This window comes from Neomonachus schauinslandi, chromosome 1 (genome assembly GCF_002201575.2).
Source record: "Neomonachus schauinslandi chromosome 1, ASM220157v2, whole genome shotgun sequence".
Classification (NCBI taxonomy): Eukaryota; Metazoa; Chordata; class Mammalia; order Carnivora; family Phocidae; genus Neomonachus; species Neomonachus schauinslandi.
In genome coordinates this window covers 48,793,582-48,804,369 of record NC_058403.1, presented here as the reverse complement: position 1 = coordinate 48,804,369, position 10,788 = coordinate 48,793,582, and positions in this window count along the sequence as shown.

Sequence of the window (10,788 nt, the reverse complement as noted above, 5' to 3'; positions counted from 1 at the left end):
AGAATGGAGGGGATGAACTCAAGGACAAATGGAAGTAAATTCCTGTCTTACAGTTAGAATTTAGCATCTGGTGAGCAAAGTCACAGATGAATAGGGATTTTCTAATTCCACAATATTCATTCAGGGAGTGGAGTCTCTAGGCAAGTAGAGGCAAATTAAGAGGGAATACAGGTATTGGCCATAGTTTTGACTAAGGCTTAATCCTAAAGCCAGTAAATAAACCTTAAAATCCACAGAGTCCAAAGTATCCTCCAAATTCTCACAACACAGTACTACTTTGTAGAACTGCAGATCATCTCCCAATATAGCAAGTTCGATGCATTCGATCTCTCCTCTTCATTTGAACACATGATGAAGCAATTCAATGGAATTTGAGCCAATGTTGTAATGGATATATAAAATTAAAATCCAACTGTGTGGTTAAGAGTATAAGGAACACATGGAAATTAAATCTACCTAGGAAGTAACAAATTCCTAGCTTTCCTCTCACATCTAAGTCATATACATATGTGTAAATTGATAACTTTTGAAAGGTTTTCTCTCTCTCCATATAAATATACACATATGACATTATATGCCTTATACTTTTATAGTCAAACTTGCAAAGAAAATTAAGGAATTAAAGATTTTTACTTTAATAAAAGGACTTTAGCTTCTTGCTTGCATAGGTAAAACTATAGTACCCTCAAGTACTCATTTCCATAACCAGCTTAGAGTCTATTTTTCTTCATTTTAACTGCTTGGTTATGCTTCAGTTGGTTGATTCCCCTTTCCCTTCATATTATGACCCCAGGAATTTTCAAATCCATTTAAATATAACATTCCACTTCCTCCTCAAATTCATCAGAGTAGCTGAACACTGCTGGAGTAAAACACATGGCCAAGTTGAACACACCAGCCATGGACACACACAGCTCAGGTCTCCCTTCAGAACTTGCTGCAGTGAGTCCTGTTGACTGAAAGCCTCCATCAGCAGCACGTACAGATTCTCTACAGTGCTCGTGCCAAAGCTGAGCTCCCCCTAGGCTGCTCTCAGCCAATAACTGGGTTTGACAAGATTACTAGAGCAGAACTAGCTCTGCTCAATATGGGATTCTCTTAACAGTCAATTTTGCTGGGGGAACCTCACGTTGACCTGGCCAAGACATTCTCAGACCTGCACTGCACAGTCTGAAGTGCTTAACCGAGTTTTCCTGGCTTTCATTTCACAGCCATCAGACCTACATCACAGTCTGAAAACTCTTCTCCACCATGCCTAACTCTCCTCGCTAACTTTCACAGGTATGTCCCCCTAAAACTCTTGTAGGTCTAATGCCAACCTGGCATCTTCTTCTTGAAGGACCTGAATTGATTCACTAACTCTTAAGCCCTGACCATAAATCTTAGGCAAAATCTGTTCTTTCTTTCAATCCCATTGTATTTCCTTAGTCAAATCAGTCATCCACCCTTCTAGACAAATAGTAGATCTATTTTCCTCTCTCCTCAAATTAACAAAAACTCTTCCCTCACCATCCCACCTGTCCACCTCTAGGGCATTCCTTCTTTTCAGGTGTTCACCTTTTAAATAGCTCACTGACAAAACAGAAGCATTCAGCAGCCCCTAATCTGCCATTCACCAACCTACATACTTTTATTCTTATATACTCTGCTTTCTCTCCTGCTGTTGCTTTGTATTAGTATTCCTAACCTCATCCCTCCAGTTATGCAGTGGATTTCATCCTATCTCACTTACTCATGATACTGTTCTCTTACTTTCTGCATTATCAGTTGTTTCTCTCTTGAACAATTTTTATCATAATCAAATATGCTATATTAATATGAATTAAAAGATCCTCTTTAGCCATCCAGTTCTTCTCAAGCCACCATCTGTACTCACATTCCATCTCTCCATTGCTCCTATTCTGTCTTGAACCCACACTAACTTATATCACTAGGACAATGTAATTTGTATCATTTACTCTTGGCTATATGACCAGGAGCATCCACCTTAACGAATATATGAATCAATTCTCAAACTCCCCCTAATGCAAACAATCATCAACATTTGACATTGCTGGCCACTTCCTCCTTGAAAGATGTTCTTCATATTGACTATGGACACCACTTTCTCTTGATTCTTTTACTTCATTAACTACTTTAATCCTCCTCTGCAGGTATCTACTCATCTTCCAGGCTTGTAACAATTAGCTATGGCTTTGTTCTTGTGATTTTTTTCTAACTATACATTCTGATATCTTCCATTCCCATAGCTTTAAATATCATCTTTAACTTGTTTACTCCCAAGTTTATCTTCAGACTTGTATATCCAACTGTTGACTCAGCATCTCCACTTAGTCATCAAATATGTATCCAAACACATCCAAACATAAATTCTTGATTCTCCCCAAGCATGCTTCTTTCCCAGCTTTCCTATTTCGATTAATATCAACACCGCTCTTCCAGTTAGTCATAGCAGAAATCTTAAAGTACCATCCAAAAAGAAGATACTATTTGTTCTATCCTGTTCCCATTGGCCCTGATGTCAAAATATACCCAGCCCAAATCTTACCATTTCCACTCATTGCTACTATTCTGATCTTCACCATCATTCTTTTTTCCTGGATTATTTTAATATATTCCTACTATTCTCTCTGCTTCCACCCTTGCCCTTTAAACCTATTCTTTGCTCTGACTTTTTAAACGTACATAAGATCATATCACTCCTCTTTCCAAAACCCTTCAGATTCCTTCTCACTCAGAAGAAAATGTAAAAGGTATTAACAGAAACTACAAATCTCTAAAATATGTTTTCTGTTCTTACTCTACCTCTCTGGTGTCCTCTGTTAGCCAACACTCTACCTTGTGTGCTCTACATCAGCCGTGTTGACCTCCTTGCCCTTCTTCCATCACTTCCTGCCTCTGGTACATGGAAATCTGTGTGGAAGGAATTTCCTCCAGGTATCTGTGTAATTTACATCCCTATTTCTTTCACTTCTCTGTTCAAATGACCCCCTACCAGAGAGTCCTTTCTTGAAAACAACATATAAAATAGTTCAAATCCTACTCTGTCACTATTTCTCTTAGATGGTCTTCATAGTATTTAGCAAAAGTTGACAATCTCTATACTCTAATATACACATACTTGCCATACACAAGTACAAGTTCCTTTATAGAACTAATTTTGTACTATTCTGTACTCTATATTTTGAACTATGTTGATGGTATATAGAGCAATGAAGGTTTACTGAAGGAGTAAATGCATAAAATGAATAATGGGATGAGCACAAAGGAGGCAGCAGGGAGATCTACTTATCAAAATGCAGCAAGTAAGATAGCCTGCCTAATGGGATCAGATTAATTAATCTAACCTGCTTATTCTAATTAATGTAAATAGATAGAAACTTGATTGTAACTAGCATTTAAGATTTTTACAGTCAGGTTATGAAAAAGTTAATTGTGTGGAAAAGTGTTAAGTTAGCTGGTTGGAGACTACTATTCTTAGAAGCCCTACTTTCAAGATTGGCATTTGGCTGGTGTCTGGGAACTTGGATGGTAAGAGTGTTCCTACCATTCCCTAAATGACCGGATGGTGGTATGGGTCTAGACTGTTTGTGTAGAGAATGTGCTTTATACTGTATCTGCTTTCCTTATGGGAGTCTGGAATTTTGGTATGTGCTAGGCAGAGGGTGCCTATGTAACCAGCTCCCAGTAAACACCTTGGCCATTTGTGTCTCAGCAGCTTCCTCAAACAAAACAAAACAAACAAACCTAGTAAACATTGCATGCATGCTGTAGCCTTTTCATTTCTGGGGAGTAGTGTGCTCCATGTGATAATTCATGAGAGGGAGAGACAATAAGGAAGCCTGCAGAAGGATTCCTCCATGTCTCCTTACCTCTTTTTCCATTATGATTCGGTTGTATAACCTTACTACTTCTAGGTAATAGAATATAGTTTTAATCCTAAGATTTTAGTCTTAGGAGTCATTCTAGGAAATCTCCTAACATGGGGATGGCACTGGGGACCCCAAAACACAATAATAAAATGCCTCCACAGTCACAAAATACTCCACTCAGTCAGATTTTAAGCCACCAATTCTTAAACAACCAGGTCTGAAAACTCCTGAAAAACTGGCTCACAATGCCAGCAAGATCTGGCTCCAGTGTACCACAGGACAACCAAAGCCAATACAATGTAAATGCAACCTCAAGTCTAGACCTGGCAAAGAAAGCCCTATTCCTCATGTTGCTATGACTGCTGAAAACCTAATACTGTCTCATGCACAAAGAGTGCTGAAAGAGCCACAGAGATATCTAACATTCAGAAAAGGAAAATTGGTGAATAACACTTTGCAGAAGCCTTTACTTAAATTTGAACCAAATATTTCATGTTCTCTTCTAGTTCTTCAGTTTTATTGACAACCTTAAAGACAATACTTATATACTATTCTAATTGTTCAAATAAAAACAAGAAGCATTACACATGGTAGAGAAATGATATAGCAGTTGAATTTGTAGTCAACTGCTAAAATTTATTAATAACATGCAAACTTAAGCTACCCACTTGAGATCTCATCAGGAAAGTTAATATAAAAGGTACAATAAATACTTTTAATTTTTGTTGAAAAAAATGGAGAGCTATAGAAAAAAGCAGGGCTTGTTCTCTCCTTCAGTCACTGCTAAATCCACAGTTCTTTAATCCAATCCAGCACTTGTCATATAATAGTCACTCAATTAACTTTTATTGAATTAATGAACATCTAGTTCAAAAGTAAAGGTCACATGGTTAAACTGATTTTACACTACTCCTATTTCTTCATCCAATTAGTGACAATGACAATATAAGATAATGTCATGCCCTAGCTGATTTATGATAAACAGCTTATATATATATTTTGCAGTGTCACTCTGCTTCTAACTTTTTTGACCCAACTGGATAAATACATAACACTTATCTATTACTCATAACAGCTTTGAAAAAATATTTTCTGAGTGCATTAGACTATTACCCTATTCGTTGGAAGTCAAGAGTGCACTAATATCTTTTATATACACTGTACTTTGAAGTAGTTTTCACACTGATTAAGTAAAATGTGATAATGGCAAGAGTGAAGAAATGAAACTTAATGGAAATGATGTAATACATTAGAATTAAGAATTCTGAGATACCAAAATTAATTGCTTGATCATCTAAGGAAGCACTGTACTATTTTGCAGTGCTCCAAAGATAAATAAAATTTCCAAAATTTTAAATGAATAGGTAATAAAATAAGCTTTCCTACTGTGAGATTGGATTAAAACAGTCATTTTATAATTTCTGATATTTCTGTACATATATGAACATCCATTTAATCTGTTACTCTACTAGTAAAAAACTAAATAAATAGCATTGCAAAGCCTGCAGCTTAATAATGACATACTAGAGGCATCACATTTACAATATGTTACACACATACCTTGCTCACAGAAAAATTCTGCTCTGTCCTTTTTAAAGAAGAACCAAGTTTTCAAAGGGGGATGCCAACACAAATGGTAATGGAAGTAATAATCTCAATAACCCAACACAAGCGTGAGCAACTTTTTTTTTGTTATATGAAGCAGGCACCAGATTTAGTAGTTACCACTTGATCAAAAACTTTTCCCCAGAAAGGTTTGAGTTCCAGTTACTATACAGAAAGGGGGAAAAAGCATTGCTCTCACTCAGACAACAAGAAAAAGAAAAACAATCTACAAAGCTATACTTTGTTTTGAGCTAATAAGATAGCTGAGGTCACAACAGAAACAAATAGGCTAAAACCTAAGGAAAGGTAGGCACCTTAAAGGAAATGTGAGTGGTGGCTTGCTAGGGCAGGACAGAAGACGAAAACTGGGCCATCCTATAAGCCAGTAAGAAAATTTCAGATAAAGCTTATAAACAAATTGCTAAAGACCAAGTGTGGGATAGTTTGAGTCTATAGAATTCCCCAAAGCCACAGACACCAGGGATTTTATACTCAATCTTGGACTTTTCCATGTATGTCACCACAAGGTAAAAAGAACAATTTTGGGCAGAGTGAAAGACTACAAAAGGCCTCCTTTATGGTGTAAACCTGAACAAGAAAAACAGCTGACACAGCATGAAAGCACAAAGTTCCACCTGGAAACTTGTCTTCTACAGAAAAAAAAAAAAATCTTGAGCCATGAGCATGGGGGTGGGGGGAGAGGGGGAAACAAACACAGTTGCCGCTCTGGCAAAAATAAAGAAAAAAAACCCAAAAAACAAAAAACTTATTTCTAACCTTGGAAGGCAGGTTGGAGGCTCTCCAGACCCTGGCTATTAGAGGTATCCTACATCTGGCAGGAGCATCTGACAAGATCATAGAGAAAGCCCCATCCCCAAAAACAGACTAAGAGATTGAACCAGAACAACAGAGAATGCCCTTCTGTCCCTACCAACAGGCTACTCTGCACCCCTAGTAAGCTGCTGCTGTCTATTCCCGCGGTAAGGGCATGAGGAGAGACCTATTCTGATGTAGAAACACACAGGCGATGTCTGAACTTAATAACAGGACAGGAACATTGAGAAAAAACCCTCTGTCGATCTAACTTGTACTAATGTACAAGGTAACACTAAAGGAATTTGATTAGAGAAAACACTAAGGATAACTACAACTACAATGAAATTCACAGCTCAATTTTTATGCAAGCCAAAAGACAACTGAATGGCATTCTTCAAGTTCTGAAAGAAAACCTTCAACCCAAGAAATCTGTAACAATTGAAAACATTTTTCAAAAAGGAAAGGTAAATAACTTTTGCAGACAAAAACAGAGAATTCGATACCATTTACTACAACACATTTAAAGGAAATCCTGCAGGTAAAGGAAATACGATACAAAACTTACCTGTAGCTCAAGTCATCTGCAAAAAGGGAAAACACGAGACTGAAATAAAAAGGCCATCCGTGGCCATTAATATAAAGGGATTCACACATTTTTGTGTCTTACCTCTAGGAGCTGGACCAGGTTCTCAGAGTGAGGAGTGGAGAAAAATCTTCTGTGCTTCTCACAGCGGGAGAGAAATAGGAATCTTTTGAAATACACCAGAGCACCGTGTTCTTTAAAATGTCAGCCATCAGGTTGAAACTATTTCACTAGAACCTAACCTGCTGGGGTTAATCAGAACTTTATTGACCTGGGGGAAAAGAAAACTCAACTCCTGCCCCCTCTAGGTTTCCATGTAGAGGAAGGGATATACCCAACTCCAGCCCACTCTACTCATCCTGTCCCAATGAAGGGAGGCAAAAAACTGAGAAGCATGTGGGAAGTTCACAATTCAGCCTCACTAAAAGACTGAGACCTACTTTTAAGACTATGAAACACTTTCCTCCACCCACACCTTGCCACAAAAGCCCTAATTACAGTTCTCTTTACTCAGTGCATCATGTTCAGCTGTTAAGAAAAAATTACAAGACATACGAAAAGTCAAACACCAAAGTTTGAGGAGAAATAGCAAGCATCAGAACCAGACTAAGCTATGGCAGGGATGTGGGAATTATCAGACCAGCAATTTAAAACAATGTGAATAAAAAATAATAATAAAATAAAACAATGTGAATAAGTTGGCTCCAGTGGATAAAGTACAATAAAGAAGAACACAGGGACAAGGTAAGCAGAAGGATGGAAATTCTGACAGAGACCCAAAAAGAAATGCTAGAGATAAACTAACCAAACCAAACAAAAATACTGCAAGAGAGATTAAGAATGCCTTTGATGGGATTATTGGTAGAGTGGATACAGCTGAGGAAAGATTTCCCGAGTTTGAGGGTATTTTAATAGACAACACCAAAACTGAAAACTACGTGGAGTAGGAATGTCTTTGAAGAAAAGCTTTTCATTATGAATTAAATTTCCTTCAAAGAATAGGATTTTTAAAAATCTTCTCTTCCTGGGCGCCTGGGTGGCTCAGTCGTTAAGCATCTGCCTACGGCTCAGGTCATGATCCCAGGGTCCTGGGATCGAATCCCACATCGGGCTCCCTGCTCGGCAGGAAGCCTGCTTCTCCCTCTCCCACTCCCCCTGCTTGTGTTCCTGCTCTCGCTATCTCTCTCTCTGTCAAATAAATAAATAAAATCTTTAAAAAAAAAAATTTCTCTTCCTTATGATATTAATTCTGCTAAGTTGTACTTCTCTAGGAATTGTCCCTTTCATCTAAATTTTTAAAATTTATTCATGTAAACTTGCTTATAATACTCTTGTATTCTATTTGCAATGACTATTGGTCAGTATAAATGTCTTCTTCGACATTCCTTACACTGATATTTTGTATTTCCGCTACATTTTAATAAGTCTTGCTGTTGGTTAATTAGGTTTCATAGAGAACCAATTTTTGGCTTTTAGTTTTCTCTACTGAATGTTTGTTTTCCAATTAATTAATTTCTTCTCAGGTGTTTATATTTTCTTTTACCACTTTAATTTGCTATTGTTTCTTTTTGGTTTTAAATAGATATTTTTTTTAGAGCAGTTTTAGGTCTGCAGCAAAATTTAACATAAAATAGAGACCCCACACCCACTGCCTCCAGCACTATCAACATCCTGTACCAGAGTGTTACATGTGCTACATTTAACCTAATTAACACATCATCACCCAAATTTCACAGTTTACATTTTGGTTTACTCTTGGTGTTGTACACTCTATGGCTTTTGATAAATGTATAATGACATGTATCTACAATGATTGTGTCACATAGAATAATTTTACTTTCCTTGGGCGCCTGGGTGGCTCAGTTGGTTAAGCGACTGCCTTCGGCTCAGGTCATGATCCTGGAGTCCCTGGATCGAGTCCCGCATCGGGCTCCCTGCTCAGCGGGGAGTCTGCTTCTCCCTCTGACCCTCCCCCCTCTCATGTGCTCTCTCTCATTCTCTCTCTCAAATAAATAAATAAAATCTTAAAAAAAATAAAATTTAAAAATTTTAAAAAATTTAAAAAAAGAATAATTTTACTTTCCTAAAAATCCTCTGTGCTTTGCCTATTTATCCCTTCTTCTGCCTAGTCCCTGGAAACCACTAATCTTTTTACCTTCACCATAGTTTGGCCTTTTCCAGAATGTCATATAGAATCATACAGTATGTGGCCGTTTTGGCTTGCTTCTTTACTTAGTAATATATATTTAAAGTTCCTCTGTGTTTTGGGGATGATTTGATAGCTCATTTCCTTGTAGTGCTGAATCATACTCTTGGATTATAGGTATTGACTGGATGTATCAGAGTTTATTTACCCATTCACTTACTGAAGGTTATCATGGTTGCTTTCAAGTTTTGACCATGATGAATAATGTTGCTATAAACATCCTTGTATAGGTTTTTGTGTGGACATGTTTTCAACTCCTCTGGGTAAATACCAGGGAGCATTACTGCTGGATCATATTGTAAGAATATATTTAGTTTTGTAAGAAACCACCAAACTATCTTTCAAATTTGGCTGTGCCATTTGCATTTCCACCAGCAATTGAAGAGAGTTCCTTTTCTACATCTTTACCAGCATTTGGAGTTTTCAGTGTTCTGCTTTTGGCCATTCTAATAGGTGTGTAATGGTATCAGTGTTTTAATTTGCATTTCTCTGATGACATAAGATGTGTAGCATTTTTCATATGCTTATTTAGAATCTGTATATCTTTTTCAGTGAGATGTCTGTTAAAGTCTTTTGCCTAATTTTAATTGAGTTGATCATTTTCTTATTGTTAAGATTTTTTTCTTGTTAAGTTTTAAGAGATCTTTGTATATTCTGAATAATAGTCTTTCATAAGATATGTCTTTTGAAAATATCTTCTCCCAGTCAGTGATGAGTCTTTTCATTCTCTCAACAATATTTTTCACAGAAGAGAAATTTTTAATTTTAATGAAGTCCAGCTTATCAATTCTTCCTTCCTGGATCTTGCCTTTGGTGTTGTATCTCAAAAGTCATCACCAAATCCAAAGTCACATAGACTTTCCCCTATGTCATCTTCTAGTTTTATGGTTTTTCCTTTTCATTTATGCCTGTAATTAATTTTGAGTTAATTTTTATGAAAGGCGTAGGATCTATGTCTATATTTTTTTTGCATGTGGATGTCTAATTATTTCAGAATCTTTTGAAAAGATTTTCTTTTCTCTGTTGTATTGCTTTTGCTCCTTTGTCAAAGATCAGGTGACTATATTTATGGAGGTCTGTTTCTGGACTCTCTGTTCTGTTTCATTAATCTATTCATGTATTCTTTTGCTAATATTAGACTGCCCTGATTGCTGTGCCTTTATAGTACGTCTTGAAGTTAAGTAGTAATTAAGTTAATAGTTAAGTTAGTAGTACTCCAACTTTGTTCTTCTCTTTCAATACTGAGTTGGCTATTCTGGGTCCTCTACCTCTCCATCTACACTTTAGAATCAGTTTGTCAATATCGAAAAAGTAACTTGCTAGGATTTTATTGGAATTGCAATAAATTATAGATTGAGTTGGGAAGAACTGGCATCTTAATATTGAGTCTTTCTATCCATGAACATGGAATACGTCTTCATTAATTTTGTTCTCTGATTTCAACACATTTTTAAAAAATAAATGACACCAGGGCGCCTGGGTGGCTCAGTTGGTTAAGCGACTGCCTTCGCCTCAGGTCATGATCCTGGAGTCCCGGGATCGAGTCCTGCATCAGGCTCCCTGCTCAGCGGGGAGTCTGCTTCTCCCTCTGACCCTCCCCCCTCTCATGCTCTCTCTCTCTATCTCATTCTCTCTCTCAGATAAATAAATAAAATCTTAAAATAAATAAATAAATAAATAAATAAATAAATAAATAAATAAATAAA